Below are 24,108 nucleotides of genomic sequence, written 5' to 3' on the forward strand. Positions count from 1 at the left end.
GGGATTGAGCTATGTGGGGGGGGCAGCTCCCGCTGCTATGCGCACCCCCAGGAGGGCATGGGGGGCATATGCCCACAAATCTGCGCACAGGGCACGGGTGGGCTGCAGCTGGTGCCAGGATCTTCCCAACAGGGTGCTGAACCAGGCTCTGCCTGGGGCGGGCAGCAGCAGCACTGGAAATGGGAACTGGGGCGGCTATGGCCAATTCTGGAGTGGCTGCAGCACCCTCTGTAGCCCACCTTCACCACAGGGGCCTACAGGAGTGGGGAGTGGGGCTGGCGCTGAGGTTGGAGCAGGGGCAGGCACTGCCCAGCCAGAGCAGAATGCAGGATAGAGCTGCAAGCAGCCAGTCTGGGGGGCACAGGGGGTGGCAGCTCCCACCGCTGCATGCGCTTCAGGAGGGCATGGGGGACACGTGCCCCCGGATCTGCGTGTGGGGTGGGCTGGGGCTGCGCCAGGCTCTTTTTGGTGGGGGCTAGCCTGAGCTGTGCTCAGGCCAGGTAGCAGTGGCACTGGGAGGGGGATATTGGGGGGGGGGCTGCAGCCACTCCAGAGTTGGCCATAGTCTACCCAACCCCTCCTCCCAGCTCAACTCAGCTCAGCTCAGCTCAGACCAGCCCAGCCCAACACCCCCACAAGGAACAGCCCGGTGCTGCCCTGGTCCCAGCCCACAGCAGCCCACAGCCTGCCCCATCCCGCATGTACATCCAGGGGCACACACCCCCTGTGCCCTCCCAGGGTGCATGCAGTGGCAAGAGCTGCCACCACCTGTGCCCTCCAGGAGAGCTCCTTATGGCTCCATCCCATGCTCCGCCCTGGCTGGGCAGTGGCTGGCCCTACTCCAGCCCCAGCCCCAGCCCCACTCCCTCCCTCACCGCAAGGGCTTATGGGAGCAGGGCTATGCAGGGGGAGGGCTGCAGCCATTCCAGAATTCGCTGTAGCCCCCCCCCCCAACCCTCCCATCTCAGCACCACCGCTGCCCACCCCCAGTGCAGCCCAGCCCAGCTCCCTGCTGGCAAGAGCCTGATGCTGCCCCAGCCACAGCCTGCAGTGGCAGCTCACTCCACCTGGCCCTGTGCGCAGATCTGGGGGCACATGCCCCCATGCCCTCCCAGGGTGGGCATAGTGGCGGAAGCCACACCCCGCCATGTGGCTCAGTCCTGTGCCCCACCCCAGCTGGGCAGCCCCTGCCCCAGCCCCACTTCCTCCTCCACGCCCCTTCCCCCACAACAGACTTTCCAGCCAGACCCGGCTGCTCTCCACGTGGCTGGACTGTGCTCCTGACTGCCCGCATAATGTGCTGTGGCTGTGCACACGTGCTTGGCAATTATCAGCCACATCAGTTCTGTGTACCCGCTACTACCCTTTTAAGCACCCATAGGGGCACACATACCCCTGATTGACAACCACTGACCTACAGCAATACCAATCAGATTGATATGGGAATTTAAGCTGATCAGATATTACAAAGACAGTCTTTGCAGCACAGAGTATACCATTAGAGTTGGATGCTTACTGAGACTGATAAATAAAGTCTGTGAGCCAGATGGCAGCTTACATTGTCTCTTCCTTTCCAAAAAATTAACATAGGTATAGAAATGGAAACTCTTTTGGGAAGCTGCAAAAAGACATACATATAGGAAGAAGGGGAAAAGTTGTATAAACTCGCCCTCCTTACTTCTTAGGGGTATAGGTTGTAACTATGTTGGTCTAAGGACATACGGAGACAAGGTTCTTTGGGTAAATCCAATATGTTCTATTAGACCAACCCAAATAGTTGGAAAAATTTTTCTTTGCAAGCTTTTGGGTACAAATGGTATTTGTACCTGAAAGCTTGCAAAGAAGAATTTTTCCAACTATTTGAGTTGGTCTAATAAAAGATATAAGATTTACCCAAATAAACTTGTTTCCCTATGTCTTTATGAATTAATGCAACTTCTGTTAATTTTCACAAAGTTTACACAGTAATTTTTTGTATGTTTCAATATAAAGAGCAAAAGTTGCAAAAGTATACATTAGGTCTGAACTTAATCCCAAGTGTCTGACCCAGCAACCAGCCAACTATTCATACAAAGACATGGAGGAACTTACAAACTAGTCCCTTTTTCTAGGGAGGTAATTACTCTCTCCCTCTTCTGAATCTGCATGTATGACATCCAAATATTCAGCTGATTCCTAATGTCACAGTTAATGCAGTGATCACCTGGGTACTGTGATCGTGATGCAGTGTCAGCATTCTAAAGCTAGCCCCTAGTGTGCTGAGCCAGCATGACCCAGATGTCCCTTATCACTGCAATGTCTGTTTGCCTACAGCCAAGACAGCATAGCTGTGCATCCAGATGTGTCATAATGTCTCTCAAAGCAACTATTGTACTTTAACAAGACAGAACTCTGGACACCATCTTTCTTTCAAGATCATTTCATATTTTATTTAACAAAGAAATGTTTTGGAAATCACTTACCATCATGTAAGATTCAGAAGTAACTTATCAAGAGCAGCATTCTTTTGCTGCCTGCTTGTAAAAGAAACTGTACAGACCTCTTGCTTATCTGAATGGTAGTGCTATTCCCAAACTTTTGCCAATGGACCACAAGTGTCTGTAAAGGGTATGCTAGTGTTTTGTGAAAAGCTGGATAATTATGCAGTGCTGGCTCTGTCTTTCTTGTTTCCAATAGCAAATCTATGTTAGGAGAAACTAGAAATACATTTACTAATATAATTCTCTTGGTTAAGATATAGTCTGCACTACGGGGTAGTACTTACTACATTTGGAAGAATAAACAGCAGTTGCATTCTGGAAGTAAAGGTATAATGAATGAACACACAGATGTAGAGGCCCGAGTACAGAAAAATAAAGAAAAGTAGTAAGGTGACTAATTCCTTTTGAAACTTAGAGCTCATAGAAATGTAGCAAAAGATCTCTTTGAACTGAAGAGAGAGTTGATTTTTTCATGACAAGCCTTATGCATTAGGGAAAGGTAAGTGTTTTTTCTGCCTTTATTGCCTTTTTTTTTGCCTTTACTCTGAGCACTGAAAAATCCAATGGGGAGACCAGATTTTGTCCACCTCATTAGGCATCAAGGTGACACTTAGGTGTGTAGGTTCAATCCTACTTTTGCAACTTTTGCACCCTACTCAGGTTCCTAAAAAAATATACTTTTTCAACACACCTTTATTCTGACCTAAGACTAAGTCACAAAAAGTGTTAAGAAAGATGAGGACCTGCTCACCTTTTACATTAACAGTTGTTTAGGCATTCAACAATTACACTTAGACACACACATATTAGATAAACAAACTCATCAGGACAGCAGGAAACAGGGGATACGATGTTTACCAGGGCACCCATTGAGGCAACTAGAAACAATGGCCACAAACTAAAGGAAAGCAAATTTAGATTGGACATCAGGACAAAATTATTTACAGTGAGGGTTCCCAAAATACGGAATACACTTCCAAGGGAGGTGGTGCTATCCCCTTCCTTGGAGGTATTTAAGAGGAGATTGGACAAACACCTGGCTGGGGTCATCTGACCCCAGTGCTCTTTCCTGCCCAGGGTAGGGGGTCAAACTCAATGATCTAATAGGTCTCTTCTGAACCTAAAATCGATTAAATCTATGAAATAGGATGTAGCTCTGAGAGCATGACTATTGAAATGTCCCATACATTCATAAAGTATCTGCCCAGCTATGTTCTTCCTTAGTACTGTTAAGCCACTGCACTTTGAAATAATTATAATTCAGAATTGAACTCACTTAAAGAGCAAAGGTCAGACTTGGTTAACATTAGTTTCAAGGTTACTGAGTCTCTCACATGCATGAATCAGGTTTCCTTATTCCCCAAACTCTCTGACTCCATATCCTTTTGGGGAAAAAAAATCAGAAGTAACAGCTATTATATCCATTATAATCCTCAAAATGGAAATGTGTTGTAGCTAAGGATGAAATTGCATCCCCAGCTACTGTACGTTCAAGCAGTAATTCTGCCATCTGGAGGCTTTTTTAAAATGATCACCACAAATTCAAACCAAACACTGTCTACTCAAGTATGTAGTTAAAAGGGGATGGTTATACCACAGTTTCTTGCCTAGAGAATGTAATTATTTTGACAGCATACTTCTCTGCATGTATCCCATGTGTCATATTCTTAAAGAGTCTGACATTTTCTGGTAGCAAATTCCCACTTCGCATCCTTAAAAAGTTGCAATATAACCTAACACAGCTGTATGTGTTCAGTCACTTAAACTTTCCTTGGTGTTATGATACAGGAGAATGGTTTTCATGGTTATATTTTAACATAATTCATATTTCATTAATTGTTTTTCTTATGTTGGCTTTATATATTTACATTAATTAAAGAGAAGACTCATTTGCACATAAAGCTCCCTCTTTTTCCCTGTAGATTCTTCTGATAACTAGAAAAATCTCATGGCCCCAGTTGACATTTCCTTTTTAAAGACCTTTTTTATGATTCCCCATAAACTGGTTATGTGCCTTTGGGACTGAAGACTCAATGAGATTTCATTTTGTGGGGAATCAACACCCAACCTAACTTGTCCAAAAGGAGTCTAAGTAAATTCACAAGACGTATTTCTTTTATGGGAAATGAAAACATCACTTAGAAAAAAATTGCCCACTTAAGTGGGGGTAGAAGATCACCACCACAAAAGAATAAATAATGCTCAAAAAGCCTGATGTGCAACTGAAAGACTTACATTGCTTCCAGACTACTTATGCACTCACCATACTGTATCATTCCCAAACAATTTCTGTTAAATCCCAGTCTCCCTTTTAATAAACATAGCCTGTCTTAATTCCACTCAAACTAGGAATATCAGTGTGATTTTTTTTCTTTTATTTCATCATCATCATAATACATAGTTCTTATACAGAAACTTTCATTTGTAAATCTTAAAGGACATGTTGTCTACACGTTCATTAATGTGCCATAATTATGGTGCATTACGTTTAGTACCTGTAATTACAGGTACTACCTTAATGTGCTGTAATTCGTGCTACTGCACATTAGTGCCAGCGTGTGCTTTTTTGGTGACACTAACACATAGCAGACTAATTCTGATGCCAATTAGCACAGGCTTTGCCCTCTGTGCTAATGCACAGAATAGAATTAGTCTACTGTGCTCGAAGCTTCTTGTGCAGACACACCCTTTGTAAAGGGCTTTACAAAGGAGGTAAGTAACATTATCCCTATTTTACAAATGCTGGAAATGGAATTATAGAGTTACAAAGTAGCTAAACTGGGGATGAGTTCCATTGCTGTGCTCTGTCCATAGAGCCTCGTAAGAGTTTAGACCTTGATAATACTTAATATGCTGTGCTCTCTTGAAAAATGCTCAGCATCAACTGCAGTCAGTGGTTCCATTCTCAAGGGTACATGAATGACTTCAGAACCTAAATACTGTTTTAAAAATTAAAATACTATTTACACTTCTAAATTGTTTGATGCTTTTGAAAGTGTTACCCTGTGCTATTATGAATCTGTTAGATAGTGAGAAGGTAGAGTGAGAGGGTAAAAAGGGGCTGAAGGCATGGACATTTTTTTTGTAGACAGCTATATAATCCAGATTCATCTCTAAGGAATTAATCTGGAGAGGCAGTGACCCAGCACAAAGGAACTGATTTATTCCACATTTTCAAAAGCATAAGACAGACAGACAAGCTTTATAGAAACCTGACAGATATACTAGGATGCATCTTCCTGTGTCTGTGGAGTTGGGACAGCTTATTTATTTATTGTTCAAATACCTAAACATTTGGACCAAATTCTCCAGTATCACCATGCAGTTCCTTGCTATCAATGAAAGCTTGTGAGTTTAAATTAGAGAACTGGGCCCATTCTATTTCTATATTTGTGAGGTTGATTTTAGTGGCAATGAACCAATTCTGTTCTCAGTTGCATCCATGCAAACCTACCGACTTCCAAACAGAAGCTGGAACTGCCTAAAATTATAGTAATAATAAACAGATATGCAGCTACATGTAGTGAGGACCTAAATGTAAGATTGGAAGCTTATGTACCACAACAGCAATATTTAGGAATCATAAATATGACCTAAATATGTCACAGTACTTCTCTTCAGAAAAAAATACCCCAGAACAGGAAAAATGTACAGCTAATGTACTCAGCTCTCTGCTTTCCCAATTACAGGCCATGGATCATGCCAGGGATGGAACTGACCAAAAGGGAGACTAACTAAGATGATTTCCACTGTATCTAATATAGGCTGCAGGCAGCCTATGACTATTTAAGAAAAACTGCAGTTACATGGGCAAGAAAAATCAGAATCAGGTGCTAGCACTGGCAAAATTCAAGAGCTGTAGAAATAGCTTAAAGACATTCTGACAGACCATTCTGCCCCCACCCCAGGGACCAGTAGCACAAGCAGGGGTGGGCAAACCCCTCTAGCCCCAGATGCTGATTCAGAAGAGGTGCCAGCTTCCCAGGAACTTGCACCACCACAGCCCCTGCAGCAGCTTCTGTGCAAGGAGCTAATTCAGTACTATGTAGCACCCCACCCCCTGCCCATGGCACCAAATTCCCTTGTTATGCCTCTGCCAGGGGCAGCTCCTGCACTGTGCTTTCATTTTGGTAGCTTGGGCCCAAACCTTAATTCTTCAATAAGAAAGCTGGGCATACTTGAGGTTTGGAACCAGATTGTTCTGGGAAACCACAATTCATAGTTGTTTACTAAATCCCAGAATACTAGAATTAGGGGACACCCCATCACAGAGAGCCTGAGGCTCCCTGTCTCTTTAGGAGAGAAATAGCTTGGGGGGTGGGAGGGGGGCTGGGGTTTAAGCCCTGCAGACCAGGCAGGAGACAGCAGCTGCAGGTTGCCAGGGTAGTAAGGCTGACTGAGCTGCTTACAGGTGCTCACTAGGGTAGTCACCTGGCCAGAAGGGAGCAGGGCCCTGGGAGGGCATAACCTTAGGCTTGGGATAGTAGGCTAGTCTTTTCCTGGCAGGCACAGGGTGAAGGGCACCTAGCAGCAGGGCTCCTGGATGAATGGCTGTCTTGCCTGGGAAACCCCAGTGAGGCTAGGGGAGCTCGCAAGGATAGCCCAGGTCTGGAAGGTATGTCAGCACTAGAGGTGAGGCAAGCTTTGCCTTCTTAAATGGGCAGAGAGTTGCCTTCCTTCTTGTTGTTTATGTTCTAGCCTGGGGAGTTATGGTTCACATTACAGTTCACACCGGCAGTTTGGGCTGGCACTGGAGGGGTAGTATATGGAGGTCCCATTAGTGCCAGAGGGGCATGTAATTGTTTTGAGCCCTGCTGGGGCAGGCTCAAGGCTCGAGTGATTGTTGAGCCCAGAGAGGGGCAGAGAGTGAGGCTACAGAGCCAGCCAGGAGCCCGGCGCCCGAGAGGGTGTGACCAGTCAGGGGCCTGAGAGGGTTGCAACCAGACAGGGACAGGGGTCCAGTGCCCAGGAGGGGCATGCCAGCCAGCGGCCCAGTGCCTGAGAGAGGTGCAACCAGACAGGGACCAGGGGCCCCACGCTTGACAGGGCCAAACCAGAGCTAGTGCCTCAAAGCCAGTGGGCCTGGGTTAAAAGACCTAACTAATAGGAAAGGAATGGTGGCCGAGAAGGCCGAAACCCCAACAGGTGAACAATAGTACTGTAACGTCTGCGAGGCTTAGGACCTGGTGGAGGGAAGGAGTGGAGCCATGCAATAAGGCTTTAAGTGCCCTGCAGGGCACAGTTGACCTGAGAGGCCTTGTGAGGGGCCTGGGAGCAGTAGAGACCAGTAGTGCCAGGGAACCCCAGTGAGGTCTAGTTGGACTGGGACCACACAAAGGCCAGCGGGCAGCCTCCCTATTATTATTATTCCATCAAAGTGTGGCCAGTGAGAAGAGAAGGCATGCTAGGGATGGAGTGGGGCATGGTCACAGAGCCCCCAGGGGACATCACAGCTGTCCCTGGGACCCTGATGTACTACACATTCACTGACATGAGTAGGTACCAGGTTTAAAGTTAACAAGAGAAAGTATTTTTTTATGCAACATGTAGTTAACTAGTAGAATCCACTGCCACAGGAGATCATAGAGCAGATAGCATAGCAAGGTTAATAAAGGGACTAGATACATTCATGAATGGTAGATTTTTTAATAGCTACTTAATAGAACAGTTGGAGATGTTTCCTCTGGCATCTCTAAACCAAAAATGGTGGATGCCAGGGAGGATACTAAATAGGGGATACATCCCTCCAGAGATATCCAGTTCAATGCTCTCCCTCTGTTCTACAGCATCCACATCTGCCACTGTTGGAAACAGGTTACTGAGCTAGATGTACCATTGGTCTGATGCAGTATGGTACTTCTTACATTCAAATGCTCTCAAGATACAAGTGTTCTTTGAAGAAGAAGAAAATTCTAGGGTTTCCTCCCTTGCGATGAGATGGGACGCTTTTAAAATGATCACACAAAGTTGTATGGTATCTTTCTCTACTTACCAGAGAAACATAGACACCTTTCTTTGTTAATTAGAGCATAAAATACAAGATTTGAAAAGAGTTGTCCAACTGAAAATTCTCTCTGTATTACAGAACAAAAACATATTAAACTAAAGAGAATGCATCCTAGTCCTTACCAGACAGGGACAAAAAATGTTGATAGGATTTACAGTCGGATTTATCAGAAGGGTAACATATTTGACAATATTTTTACTGATGGGCCATCACAAAAATGGTGATGGCCTGTTACATCTGTGTGTTTGTGCATGCATGTGTAAAAACCAGAAGCTGCAGTAATTACTTACAAGTATGGTCTATTTCATAGTTTAAAGACCATGAACATGAAAGTACACCCAGATTTGCAACATCATCATCTACTTCATCCTCACCCATCACCATTTTACCTTCAACAATTGACACTTCCTCCAAACCATAGGCAAAGCTACAGTCACAAAGATGGCTTCTCAATATGCTAACCTTTTCATGAACTACCTGGAGGAAAAAAGTATAAAAAAACTGAACTGCATTATACCTGTGGGACAAAGATTATATTTTCATCATCTGGACTGAACACTTGGATTCAATTATAGACTTTCACCACAGGTTTAACAACTATCACTCCCCAATCAAACTTTCTCTGGAATACTCCCACACTAACACCAATTTTCTAGACATCACAATCCACATCCAGGATGATTCTCTACAAACCACTATATACAAAAAAATCTACAGATTACCATACTGATGTCCACAAGATCAGTTATCATCCTAAGTATGCCAAAAAAGCTGTAATCTACAGCCAGGCCCTCAGATACTATTGCATCTGCTCTGAGGAGAACACTTGTGAGGCCCACTTGGCCAGCCTAAAATATACCTTTATAATAACAAGAATACTCCACTAGAGAGACAGACCATATATCATTGAATGAGGCATCCAAATACCCTGAAGTAGCCTGATACAATAACAAAATAAACCCCACCCTGTGACTGCACAGTCATGGTAGGCTCTTGCAGAATTCTTGGACCATCACAGCTACAACATCCCTCTAATACTACCATTGTTGACATTATATAACTTGCACTCATATAATTAAATAGATTTAGTTAGCTACACCAGTGCACACTTGAATGTAGATGCATTTATATCGCTTTCAGTCATACCTGTTCTGCTTTACTTTAATTTGATGAATTACTGGCCTAATTTAATCATCATGAGTGTGAATTAAAACATCTTAATTGTGTCTACATAAGAGAGATTCACTATTGTAACTAAAAGAATTTAGGGCACCAGTGGAAGAAAATGTCATGGGCAGACAAGGCAATTGACGCCACTGCATGCTTTGCATTTCTACTGGCAAATTGTTGCCTCCAGTTATGGCAATACTGGTACATCTTCAAACTTATAATATCACCAGAGTAAGAGGCATCCCCTTTTTACTCTGTGGAGATCCTTACCAAATACACTATGAAATGCTTATCAAATTGATTTTGAAAATAACCAGAGACCTGGTTTGCTGCATTCTGATATGGAAATGTTGGCCATGATTTGGACATTTATATTGAGCACAGCAATCAATAAAGCTATCCACTCACTCAAAATAGCTGTACTCCCTATTGATCAACTAAGGTTAACCACTTACATAGGCTTTTTGCCATCTATGAAGTGGTCAAGCACACACAACATTTTTCAATTATTGCTGTGCTAGTTGCTGAGTTAGGCGTTTGATCAGTCTACTGGGGATGGAAATTAAAACCTTGGAGAAAGTATATTTTTGTTCCAATTTTGACACCTCAGTCCATTTGCACTATTAGAGTGCCCATGCCATGCTGAAAAGCAAAGCTAATCCACTTGAAGGGGTAGAAAGAATTCAATAGGGGGAGGAGAGAGTCACTGCGTCTCTGTCATGAGATAGAGAAACCCCTTTTTCTGGTCTTTCTGGTCTCTAATAGGTTTCAGGACACACTGCTACTGGCAACAGTACTGCAGTCACCCACAGGTGGTATGACCTTCCATTCTCCCTTCCGAGATAACGGCCCATAGTGTCTACAAGGGGTAAATCATGGCCTTGCCCACTTCTAGAGTAAAAAGAGGATTTTTGTGAAGCAGATCCTTTTCTCTTTAAGCACTCTCTCTACATTGCAAATCTACTGTATTCTACATTCATCAGAAACTGTTTCCCTTGATATTGCTTGATACCAAGCACAGGCATACTCTCTTCAAGGACACAAAAATTTACACAAACAGAAACATAATTTAGTTGATTGTACATGTGTCTAGAAGGCATGACCTCTTGAACTCCAATACTGGTGCCACAAAGCTTATGTTGTACGAATTGCATAATTTTGTCAAATATGCTCTTGGTTAAGCAAGTGGATCCCCATGAATTTAAGTGGGGTGGTTGCATGGTTACAGCAGGACTGAATTAACCACGTTTTCTTTTTTCTGTATCACAAGGCAGGTTGATATGCTAAGATATATCCTGACTGTCACTTCTACTGCCAAAAAGTGAGTCTTACTTAGGAAACATGCAAAGGATGACTTGCGTATTTCAGTGGCACTGTATTGTTATTCCTTTGGATCCCAGGGAAACTTGCAAAGGACTTCCCAGAGCAGTATTGTAGTGTTGAGTCTTCCCAGGACTTGAAGGTGTGATGGGTTAGACCAAAAATGTATGGAGCATCATTTTTTTAAAGGACCCTGCATATCTTCACTAGGGGAGGGGCCATTTGACTTTGAAGTGTTTTAATACTGCTTTGTACAGTACTACAAATATTTGTATTAGTATAATTATTACTGGTTACATAAAGTAAAATGAGCCTCTTGTTCATGTCTCAAGGAAATTAGATTATGTTAGGAATGGTTCCATTAAGGAAATTAGTGACTGGAACAATGTTGATGTGCTACACTGCAGGAAAAAAATTTCACTGTTGCACCTTCCTTTAAAAAATTACAACCCTCCCCCCTCAACAACCTCTGCCCAAAAAACAAAACAAAACAGGGTGTGCTTGCTTCACTTCGAATACCCGTTCACATGCTGCCCTACTGCGTGTGCCTGGTGGTGGGCACAGTGATAGTTCGTGTGGCCACTGAGAGGGACCTTGATCACCCGGAGAAAGCCCCTAAATTTGCCTGCCACAACTCTGAATGTATTTCAAGGGGAGGGATTTTCCTCTGTAGGTCCCTCGGGGTCTGTCACTCCTCCTGGAAGATATTCGTGGGGCTCCACCTCCCCTACACCCCTTTCCCATGCCAACCTCTGGCAGGCCACTTGATGTTAATGCGGCCATTCATCTGGTTTAGATGACCTTTGATCTTCATGCCCTCTGCAGGATTGGTAATTAACTTCGTTTCTTTGATAGGCTATGGGCCTACTGGATAAGCTCATCTTCTCTATTTTCTCCGTCATCAATGGCTACTTGCTGAGCCTCGTGATCACCCTGGTGGTACGGTGTTGGGCAGCTCCCCCCCCGAGGCAGATCTAACCACTGAGGCACCCAAAGACAAAAAAAAACAACAGACCACAACCACCACACAGAAGACCAAATACAGCTCAGTAGCAGCTAAGGAGAATAAAGGATTTTTAAAGAACAGGATAAGAGGGTGGACAGAATGGAATGAGATCAGGATCCACTACTGCTTCCCTCCTTCAGCCCTAGAGCCTGAGCCAGGTGGTGTTCCCCCAGTGCTGCTTCGCTCTGCACTCTTCTTGGGGTATCTTCTGTCTTTCCCCAGGTCAGCCTCCCTCCACGGCTTGGTACCTGTGAGAACCCAGAGTAGGAAGCCTCCGCCGCCTCCGGGTCTGCTATGGCTCCTTAGGGAGCAAGGTCATTCCCTGGATGCCGGTGCTGCTCGTGACTGGTGCAGGGCTTATTCTCTGCCACTTGGGGTACCTCTCCCCAAGCATAATCTGCCCCCTTGTACCGGGGCTATTTGCTGCCAATGCAGAGAGCCTCTGCAGTCTCTGCTGCTGCTCTCTGCTCCGGATTCTTTCCTTTGTGCCAGTGCTGTCACTGGCGTGGAGAGCCCCCACAGCCTCTGCTGCCTCTCCCACTCTCTCCATTTCTGTTCCCATGCTCCCTTTTATCTTTGCTGGCTGGTGACTGCTCCTGACGTCACCTGCCGGCTCCAGCTGCATATGGGCGTGGCTTGCCAACCACACAGGCTTTGCTCTTTGTTCTTTCGGTGTCTAGTGTCTGGTGGCCGGTAAGTAGTCTCTTTTTTCGGGGTTTTTCCCCATGGGGTGTGTAGCCCCCATCCCGGGGTGCCCCGAGGGAAGGGTCTCCAGCTCCCCCATGGTTGTGCCCCTGGGACACAAGGCAAATCCTTCTTTGCACCAGAGTAGTCCATGTTGAGCAGGTTTGCACTGCACTGGTATAAATATTCTTCATGTGGACAGGGTTTAGGGTCATGGGCTGGAGTACACTGCTTTGCATCTTACCTAGTCATTTGCCAGTAGTTATTGACACCTGTGAGCAGTAAATGCAAGGTATGTGTGAACATCTGATATTCTGATTAGGCAGTGTTTTTAAAGGTGCTTTTCTCAATTTTAAATGCCTCCATAATGTGCAAGGCAGTAAAGCAAGGCACTGTTTTTTAACAGTATATATTCATATATTTGGAAAGCACAACCATCACTACAAAATACCAGTTTCTTTGTTCTAAGGATTAGAGAGAAATCCTGAGGATAACACACAAAAACATTATAACTGAGCTGACACCAACTTTCTTAGAAGACCAAGGAAGCTTTCATTTAAATAACAATCTTTAAATAGCAATGAAGCTATAACCTTCATTTTAATAGCATTCAGCATTAGCATACAAGTTAAATACTCTTGCTCATAGTAAGACTGATCTTTCAAATAAATTAGATAATTTATCTTCATGTTAGACATAGCAGAATGAGCCTACTGGAAGAGGTGACTTGGGACAACACAAAGACACTGCACATTTTATGATATATGACTTTTTTTTTAGATTTTGTATTCAAAAAGATAAGAAAATTGAACCCAGAAGACTGATGTTATATCTGATTTATATTGTGTGTAAACTAAATGGTACTATGATTTATAGCATGTCAAATTTAGCAACATACCCTTCCATCTGAAGTAATCAATCCCATTGAAACCACATGAATAAAATGAGCAGAATTTGTCATGCTTATGCTATGAAAAAATGTTAAGCCTTTCAATACAGAAAGAAAATCATTCTTTATTTGCATTGGTTACTTATAAACAAAATGATTAAACATAAAATGTGGGATTTTCTGAAGTGATCACTATGGACCTAATTATAGTCCCATTGAAGTCCCACTGAAAAAAAGTGTTTTAATATCAAGAAATTATTTCAATGTAAAATCTTCATGGAGGCAAGGCAGAACAGGTTTTAAAACTCTAGTCTACAGCAATGTATGGTATTGTTACCTTTTACTTTTTTTTCTTTTACAGTGAAAATATAGGCAATAGAAAAGCTCCCTTTCTGCTGGAGCGGGGTGGGGGGTGGGGAGGCAGGATGAGAGGGGAGGGAGACAACGAAGGACAAAAATAAACTCTGTACTGTTTAAAGTTACCTTTAACTGTCCTGTTTCTTGCATCTACTATTCATATACATAATATTAATGCAAAAAAAGATATTTTACAAGGAGCAAGGAACCATGACTTAAGAGTGGCCCGTGACTTAAGAGTGGCCCGTGCTGTGTCCTTGGGGTGATAACTAGGTGCCATAATTTTTTTCTGGGTCAGTTGAGTCTTTTGGGCTAATGTTTCTCCTGTAAAATTTATAAACTACACTGTTTTCTTAATGATGACATAAAAGTCGAGTCAAAGCCCTTAACTTGGAATTAAGAGACTCTGGTTATAGGTACCACATAGAAAAAAAAGATTTTGAAAAGCAAGAATATAACTGGTAAAATCAGAGGCTCAGATAACATTTTTGGAAGTGAAAGGTCAGTATTCTAGAGAGACAAAACTTTTTGACAAGTAATAAAGAAGGTTAATATCATATTATATCACTATTTATAGATATGACAGTGAGGAGTCTGAATTAACTAAACAATGTACCAGACCATAAGATCCATCTGAGGAAACAAAAACTAGTTTTGAGGTAGGAAGATCCATTGTTAAGAAGCATATGGCAAAATAATAACTGAGAATCATGAAAAGATACATTTTTGGGAAGAAAAGGCTGAACTAATCCAGGGGGAGGGCAAAAATCCAACTAACAAAGTGAAGGATCACTGTTTTTCACTGGAAGGGAAGGGAAAAAAACAACTAAGCAGAAACTGTGTAAGCAAATGGGGACTGTTCTCTTTTTCCTTACATTTGGTACAAATGACAAGGGGTTTGCTGGACTAACCACTGTGTTCTCTCACAGCAAGTGCAATAACAAGTTGGAAAGAAATGAAGCCAAACTTTCCATTTGGATCTACCCACCTCTGTTTTGCAGCCTCTGAGACTTACCTTTTTTTCACTTGATCACAGGTGGAATGACTCCTAGGCCTGTGATCTTAAATTCTATTTAAATTATAGAAAGAAAAGTTACACAATATCCCTCTACTTCTAGCTCAGTGACAATTATTTTATACACAATTGCACACAATAAATAACACAGTCACAGGACAATATTGCAGACATTGGTATGTCTTCCCCAATAAAAGAGCTAACTGAGCAAGAAAACTGGACATCATCATGAGACAGACATGGGGCACACTGAGATTTCTTTCCCAGCAAATCTGTTCAACTTATTTTGAATTCACTTAGTACACTCTGCTTCCGTACAGCTGACAGTGGAAGTAATGTGGCAAGAAGACTAAAGGAAACACCTGGCCTTCCATTTCTTTCATACTTGTCTACACTACTGGCTTTTTGCCACTATAGTTATCCTGGCTGGGGTATGGTGAAAGAGCCCAGTAGTGAAGATGACAGACTTTTTCCGCAGGCATAGCTATACCACCTCCACAATGGATATAGGTGAAGCCAACAGAAGCCCTATTCTTTTGGCACAGCTACATCAAAAACAAGGTGATTTTTTTTTTTTATACCCCTAGATGATGTAGTGAAACTGTGTCATATAGACCTGACTGATATTTGTGGTGAACTGTAGCTCCTTCTCCTCTAAAAAATGTATCTATAGCATGGTTTACATGTCTAAACCAATTTTAGCCTGCATCTTCTCGCTGCCTCAGTTCCCTTTCAGTCCTTGGTTAAAAAAGCTTTACAGTTCAGATGTTTTCTCTCCACATTCAATACTCTTGTTCCATTTACATAACATTCAGAACAACCCTTCTTCCAGCCAGCTGTCTTTGCTCTTAGCACAAAGTTCTGATTCTTTCCTTTTGCCAGCTTGGTTTCCTCCAACCTCTCCGGACCAAGCCTAAATTACAAAGTTTTGTCAGCGGAACTACTGTCCTGCTAGCCAATTTAGAGTGTGTTCATGCTTGACATAACTCTGTGGCAGCAGAACCTCCTTTGTGCCAGCAACACTGCTCCACCTCTGCCAAGCAGAGTGCGGGCTGTGCCCCACTCAGCTGCAGGCACATGTAGACCTTCTCCACCTTCAGGCATGTTCTGCGGGCCCTTCAACAGGAGGGTGAACTTTGTGCTCTAGCACTACAGCTCCTGAGCAGACCTACCATAAGCAGCTAGATGTACATGTGCTCTGGCAGCCTGGCACAACCTTCTGCCATCTGGCACTGCCAGAACTTCTGGCATAGGTAAGTGAATTTAGATATAAACTAAATTTAGTCTTCTTCCTAGAAACTATAGCAAGCCTTTCCATGTAACAACTTACATAGTCATTATAATCCTTCCCATTCTTTTTGTGAAGGACCACAGGCTGTCCACACCTTAAAAAGTTGGTGAACCTGAACCTGATGAGGCTGACTCCCAACCTCCTTGAAGCACCTGGGCCCCTCTCAAGGATGGGACTAAATCTAGTCCAGATGAGCTAAAGGCTGCAAGGCTACTGGTAGATCAGCAAACAACACCCTGGGTGAAAAGGAGGAGTCAATTACATATGCACTACAAAACAGAATTTAAAAAACTGCTGCCCTGACAGGCCATTCACGTAGCTTGGAACAGGAGCTAGCCCAGTGACAGGAGGAAGGAAACTTGGGGGGGAATGGAGACATTACACTAAACATTAAGAAGACATTAAATTGCTGACCTTAACTGCATTATGAAAGGCATCATTTTAAAAGGAATCCTTTTGATTAGTTTCTCCACTGTATTAAGTACAGGGCTGACTAGCCATTTTTTGCTCGCTGTCTCTCATTAAAGCAATATATTTAAATTACATTACTGTTCTGGACTACAGTTTCTTTTAAACAAGATTTTTTACATTATAAAATGCAAAGGGATACAAATTCTATCTTTAAAAAAACCTTTAGAAATTACCTTTAGATTGCACCATTTATCCCAAGCAAGGAATACCATGATTCACAGACTCTCTGTACTCTCAATATGTTAAGATTAGGTTGCTATCTTCTCCTTTTCCAGACCTAGGGAAGTGCATTTGTCCAAGAGCTCATCTAACATCTCTCCCAACTATACAGCAGGTGCAATAAAAGATATAATCAAACCAATATTGCTTTTTGCATTTTCCATGGACCAAAACAGTTTCAAGAATACTAGCACAAGATTAGGGTTAGTAGTTTTAAATTTTGTTACACAGTAGAAGTAGGAAGGCAGAAATATTTTTGGATTATCAATACTGTTATGATTCTACTAAGCTTTTCCACCCCAAATATGCTGGTCAAAGCTTACCCTACCCATACTTACTCCTGGTGCAGTCATTATCACCACTACTTCTAAAAAGAAAGGTAAAAAAACCCAGCAAAAGTAAAAAGACTTGATTTTTCTTTTCTTATTTCCATTTAGAATGGTGGAATCCAAATTCACAAGAGATAATATTATAAACGCACCATCACTCTTATATTTAGTGACAAAAGTATTCTTTCACTGATAGAGGCAATAAACTCAATACCATTTGCATCTTATAATTTGTAAGCAAAGCATTTAGAATGCATTTAACAGGAAGCTTAATTTGACATTCAAGTTTGCAGGGCCCCTGTAATGTTTTCTGTGTAATGGTAAGACATGTCAATAATTCCAATTGCAGAAATATTTGTGTAATCTTTTGACTATGAATTCTACTCCTTTTTATTTTCAAAGTAAATTAAAGCAGTCTAAATCCTGAAAAAAAGAGAACTACTGAAAGTGACACCATTTTGAAGATAACAGAACTGAAACTGTACAGGTGTTTCAGTGCAGTTCTTTATTTTTCATACTGTAAAATATGCCCTGCCAATGGACAGAACTGTCACCACTAATACCCTGTAAAGGTAATACAAATAATTTGGAATCATATTACTGTGCCTTTTCCAAATTGGTTGTAAATGTCTGATATAAACTCTGAGCTGCATCCAATATATGACCAACCTCAGATATGAGATGAAAAGGAAATGTAGGCCACGGCTGCAAGCTTGCCCTCCCGCCCACAACACACACACACTTTGGGCTAACTGGGTATCAATCAGGTCACCAGAGGGCTTCTTTAATTTTGGGCTGCTTATTCATAATAAGCTCAGATGGCTCTATGAAAATCCAAGGATCACTGGAATCCGAAAGTATTCTAATCACACCTTCTTTACCACCAATACCACACCTATCCATGAGACCCAAAGTGGCAGTGAGGTATAGTCACTATACTAACTTCATGCCATACAAGCAACCTCTTATGCCTACAGGATTCTGTGGTATCCAGTTATTTCTGTTTCCAGTACAGATTTAACAGAGCAAGATGCTTGTTGGCACATAAAGCCTTCTAAAGAGTTTGCAGCCATGGTGCAGCCTGCATTGGGCAAAGGCACACATTGACTAAACTGGTCAATTCAGCCCATGGTGTAGGAGAACTCTTGGATTCCTTGCTGATGCTGAGCTCTCACGTACAGCACCTATGAGTAATGATTTTTGCCATATCCTGTTGGCTAGGAGACTCTGTCCTCTCCTGGAGGACAAGTACCTGGCCTCAGTTATTCACACCTTCATCACTTCCCAGCAATGTGATATATCTGGGCATGAAACCTTTAGCACTCAGCAACACTGGTTAACCATAGAAACACTGACACATCAACCCTTTTTTTTTACTCTCTGCACTGGCTTCTCATAGACTTTTCAATAAATTTTAGTCTCAGTACTTATCTTCAATATCCTGGGGGCAGGATATTTACAAGACCAATGAAAGGTCAGGATGAAGAATGTGATCAATAACTATCCATCTCTGACACTGAGATCCCTTCCCTCATTCTGCAGACTGTGAATGCAAGAGCTACCAGAAAGTAAACTGAGAAATTAAAATATAATCTACCTAGAATGCAACTCATAAAACTCCATTTTCCTCCTAGTGCAAGTGTGACAAAATTTTTGTTAGGGTGAACAGGAAGGATTATTTCTGTAATCTGAAATGAGTGTGACATTGGAAGAAAAAAGGCCAAATCACCTTCCCTTTTCCTAGGTGAATAAACTTAATGAAGCCAAATAAATACAATAGTATTGGAATAAGGTGAGCAGGATTTGGCCTACAATGACATTACATTCTGGAAGCTTTCCTTGTAGTCATTTTTTAATACCCAAGGTACACCAGAGAGGTCTATTTTTCAGGTTCCTAAAATTAATAATGCCTTTGCCTAGGCTTTGAAGTTAACATTGCTCCCAAGCGAATGGACCAATGAGTGGTAGTTTAGCCAAAGAAACTACCTGTAAGTGTGAGTGGTAATGCATTTGTTACACTGCTATTTACAGCATATCTTTATATTACAGTAGCAGTTGACCAGGGATCCACTGTGCTAGAAGTTATTACAGACAATTTATAAAACATAGCTTCTTTCCTGAGTGGCTTGCGATAACATAGAAGGTGTCCCCCTAGTATCTGTAGGGTGCCCTAGCCATAGTATCTGAGTATTTCACAAACTTTAATGTATTTTTGTATTTACATTTTTAATGTATTTTAATGTATCCCCATGAGTTTGGGAAGTGGTACTGTCCTCATTATAGACATGGTGAACTGAACCAGAGGTGAAGTGACTTGCCAAAGGATATAGGAAGCTGGTGGCAGAACAGTGTCAGCTCTTCCATATCCTATACTAGGACTCTAACCACTGGCCCACCCTTCTGCTCCACCCAATCTTTGGTTTGTACAACGGAGGGTCCACATACCATAGATAATTAATTACTGGGTCTTAAACATGTCCCTTTCATCTCCTGGGCAGCTTAGTCTAAGTCACAAATGTGCACAGTATCATTTTTGGTTAACTAGGATACCTGCAAGTCTGTTAGTAAAGCTGACACCAGATTCTTTAAATAAGAAATATTGGATTATTTGAATAAAAAATGAGGTTCTCCCCTCCATTTATCATGAATTTCACTTGGTTTGAATCCTCATCTGGATTTAATTTGAGGCATTGGCTCTGGCCCTTTTCCAGCCTGGGGCATAGAGCACAGACCCAGTCTAGCCTGATAGCTGCTGTGGTGATGGTAGCTCCAGTCAGGCCCCAGAGTTAAGGCCTCTTTACTGCCTGCCCCTTACCACCAGCCCCCCTGTCACTGCCTTTCCTGCTGCAGAGGGGAGAGGGGATGGAATGAGTTAAACATGACCCGCTAACAATCAGATTCTATACAAGGACAGTTCTAACAAATTTATAAATTTTCCATTTATAGAATCTAATTTCTAAGGGGTTGTCTTAAATTCAGCGTCATCTTGGATTTGGTGATGCCCTTGTTCGCATGAATCTACACTTGTATAAATAAGGTCACCAGCTGAAACTGTATATAAAAAAATAAGCCAACATCTGTCAGTTATATTACTTCTAAAGACAATGGAAAGCAATATCAGTTATCTACCACAGGAATGGAATCTGCTTCAAAATATTTTATGAGCATTTCTCTGAACTTACTCAACTCCTCGCAAAATAACCTTATTAAACTATATTTAGTAATATCCACATGACTCCAGTAAAAAGGGTTGGCTTCTGACAACAGTTAATTAAGAGCTGGATCTTAAACCTAGAACTCCTTCTCCATCTAGTAAATTCTTAAACTTGTTTATCTAAAAACACTATTCCTTTATTCAGCAGGGCAAAAATGGAAAATTGCCAACCAGTTATGCAAGATAATGAAGCAATTTCTCAGAGAGTGACAGATCATATGAAAGCACATGGAATATAAAGGGATTAAAATTGAAGGCATGTCAAAAGTTTTTACCTTCTAACAACTATTAAAAAGTACACAATCATTTTGTTTCAAATAACAACATTGCTTCCAGGATTTTTAAGAGTATATAATAAACTAAGGGCCCAAACTTACATCTCCATATATCTCTTTTGTCTGCATAAGGGTGGTAGGTTTAAATCCTAAATGGAAAGAGAAAGAAATTCTTTGTAACCAGAGTGATTGCAAAAAGTATAGATCAGAGGTGCACAACCTTCAGGCCCAATGAGTCAGATGAGTGGTGCAGGGTCAGTCCACAAGCTGGATCTCATGTGGAGTTGGTGCAAGGGATTGGTCCATGGGCCCAATCCCATGCTCCCAGATCTGGCAGTGCACTGGCCTGATCCCATGCTAGCCTGATCTGGTCATTCACCAGCTTGATTTCTCACCAGCTCAATCCAGCCATGTGCTGATATAATCCCATGCTGACTTGATCTGACCATATGCTGGCCTCATCCCACACTTGCTCAATCCAGCCATGCAGGCTAGTGCACAAGGTAACACTGTATGGAGTGCAGAGCTCCCTACAGGTCCAAAAATTTGGCAGTGGGGGAGTAGCAATTCCACCACTCGCCTGCTGCTGATTTCTGGATCCTTAGGAAACCCAATGGGCCAGATAATCCAGCCCCACAGGCCATACCTGGCCTGTAGGTGGCACACCACTAGTATAGATGAAGATACAGTAGGGTTGAAGTGTTGCTGTAGCTGTGATTGTACAGGAAATATCTGAGAAGCAAGGATTTTTTGGTAATACCTTTAATGGAATTACTTGATAGTTTAAAGAAATATCAGACACACTTTTAGACCCAAAGTGTCCTTCTTCAGGTCCCTGAAGCTTGTCTAACATCTCTTCCAACTATACAATTGGTTCAATGAAAGATATAATCTAAAAGCCTTGCTTCTCACACATAAGGATGTGTCACTTAACATATCTTTAACCACTGCTTTGAGTAAGGAAGTTAGATGTTAAAACTATAAACTGAACAGCTATCTATCTTGTCTTTTTGTGCCTCTGATGGATTAAAATTAAAAAGTATCTATTTTTTAATATCCACCTCCCTTACAAAAGAACTAAGACCTGGATGCTCCTCTTGTAACCACCGATCCTGATGCTAGATCTGTACAAACTGACCCTTGCCATTGTAGGGAACTCCACTGATTTCAGTAGTGTTTTACATGGACACAGGGGTCATTATATAATGTAGAACCAGTTGTAGGAGGGAACCCATTCAACTAAATAAAGGAAAGCAAGTTGCAGGAAGTACACATACTTTTATTAACATATATATGTAAAATCATAAATAGATATTAGAAACAGCTGCTTCTATTTCAGTACCTCCTTTCAGTGAATGGAGCTACAGCTTTCAGTGACAGCTACTCTCTTGGGATCAGCTCCTAGGAAATGGCGTAGTAAGTTCAGCAGCTCAAAGGAGATGCTCATAACTTTGCAGGATCAATCTGTTAATGATACAGTATACTTCTCATTAAAAGCCCAATTCAATGATACAAAAGCAGGACAGACTCAGATTTTCCATTAGTTAGCATGAGGAAAAGTAAAAGGTAGACAGTTGTAAAGAAATTGCATAGTGGGGTTTTTTCTTTCTTCTTTTCCTTCCTTTTTTCTTTTCCCAAATACAATTAACCAACTTAAGTTAAACAAATTTTTGTTTCTTAACAGTACCTCATAAAACATTAAAAGTTTCTGATTTCTAATAAGAAAATGGATTACTTCAGTCCATCTATACTCCATAAAATCATCGAGGTAGACCCCTTATTTGTATTAATTGTTAAATGCTAAACTTTTAAATCACTAATTTATTTACATTAGTAACTAACTACAGTAACTGCACCATTTTTATATCGCAAGTGTCCTCTTAAAATTATTATTTGCATTATTTGTTTGCATTAGAGAGTAGCTTACTAGAGAAACCACTTGCGTAGTAATTCAAGACAGCCACTGTCCTTGCAGCATGCAGCAAAAGCTGCTGGCATGGAATTACCATGCACAGTTTACAAACACTACACTGTACATCCAGCATATATTGTTTATTAAATATTAACACATATGTCTGAGGTCCTGATCCCCAGCTCTGGAAAAACTAACACCGTCAAGCTTTTTTTGCAGGCCCTTTTCTCAAGAGTTCTCTCAGAGTTCAGTTTATTAATTAAAAAAACTCAAAAAGCAACACAAAATGAACACTATTCCCCTGATCAGCATCAGCTGCAGAGGCCCAGAAACCTTTCATTCCACACACATCTTTCTCTACTTCAGACCTAATCACAAGAGCCAGCCTTCTACCCTGAAGTTCTGTTTTCAATTAAGCTCTTTCAGCCCACTACATTTCAGCTGGGACTGGCTAGCCCCTGGCCCTTAAAGAGGCACACAGGCCAGCTACAAAGAAATTTAGCACATTTTATTAGGATGCTGCATGGTGAATTTTTGCAGAGCATAACTATTTATTTCATGTTTACTGCAAAATAGTATTTTTGGATAATTAAGAAAGTTATGTTAGTATTACAGTAGATCTTGTGACTCACTTTTAAGATATCACAGTAGATTCTCAACTTGGCCAAGAGGTGAGTGATTGCTCCTCCTCCTGCCAGATGCTACAGCACCCTGCAGATAAGAGCCACCTGCATCTGCTCCTGGTCTGCTAGCAACTCCCTGCCCCTCCATATTCCCAGCTGTGCATTGTGCTGTGCATGTAGATGGGCAGGAAGCTGTGGGCCATGAAACCACATTTTTTGGCTTAGCTCATCCACCCTTCTCCTATGTTCTTGGGGTTGATGGGAAGGGCTATGAATATATGCGGTTCGGGTAGTCAGCATACAAGTCGCCAAAGGAGCAGCTGCAGCAGCAGGGACCACATTTTTCCCCTCAAGTACAGAGCAGGCGTACGGAGGGGGCAGATGGTGGAAAGACAGCGCAAAGTGAGGTGAGGTTTTGCCTGTGCAACTGCTATTATAAACTAATACATTTAGACATTGACATTCAACTCCTTGGCAAGAATTACCTGCCAGCTCAGAAATAGGCTGATTATCTATTCAATCATTCTGACACTACCAGTAGATAATTCCTGTTATTTTGCCAGTATTCATTCATGCCTATTCAATATGATACACGGCAGTTATCATCACACCTTACAGCTATAGTTAGTGCTGATTTAGACTGCTTCCAGGTCAAAGTTCATGCAGACATGGGAGAGAGCCTTTCAGAGAATGTGGTGTCCCTATGGAAGTGATTTGGCTTCTAGCTGAAAGAACTGCATATCAATTCTGAGTGGGCAAAGCATTAGAAACTATGTAGTAAGGAAACAAAGTTGTGCTGGCAAGGGGCAGGACCTGATAGGTCTTTTCCATCACGAAAATTTATGG

General features: G+C 42.1%; 1 protein-coding gene across 5 annotated transcripts in view; it reads right to left on the reverse strand.

Moving 5' to 3' along the window:
- TJP1 (tight junction protein 1) overlaps positions 1-24,108 on the reverse strand; it is a 275,807-nt gene that overhangs the window by 210,956 nt on the left and 40,743 nt on the right. The window lies entirely within an intron of this gene.

This window comes from Alligator mississippiensis, chromosome 11, assembly GCF_030867095.1.
Source record: "Alligator mississippiensis isolate rAllMis1 chromosome 11, rAllMis1, whole genome shotgun sequence".
Taxonomy (NCBI): domain Eukaryota; kingdom Metazoa; phylum Chordata; order Crocodylia; family Alligatoridae; genus Alligator; species Alligator mississippiensis.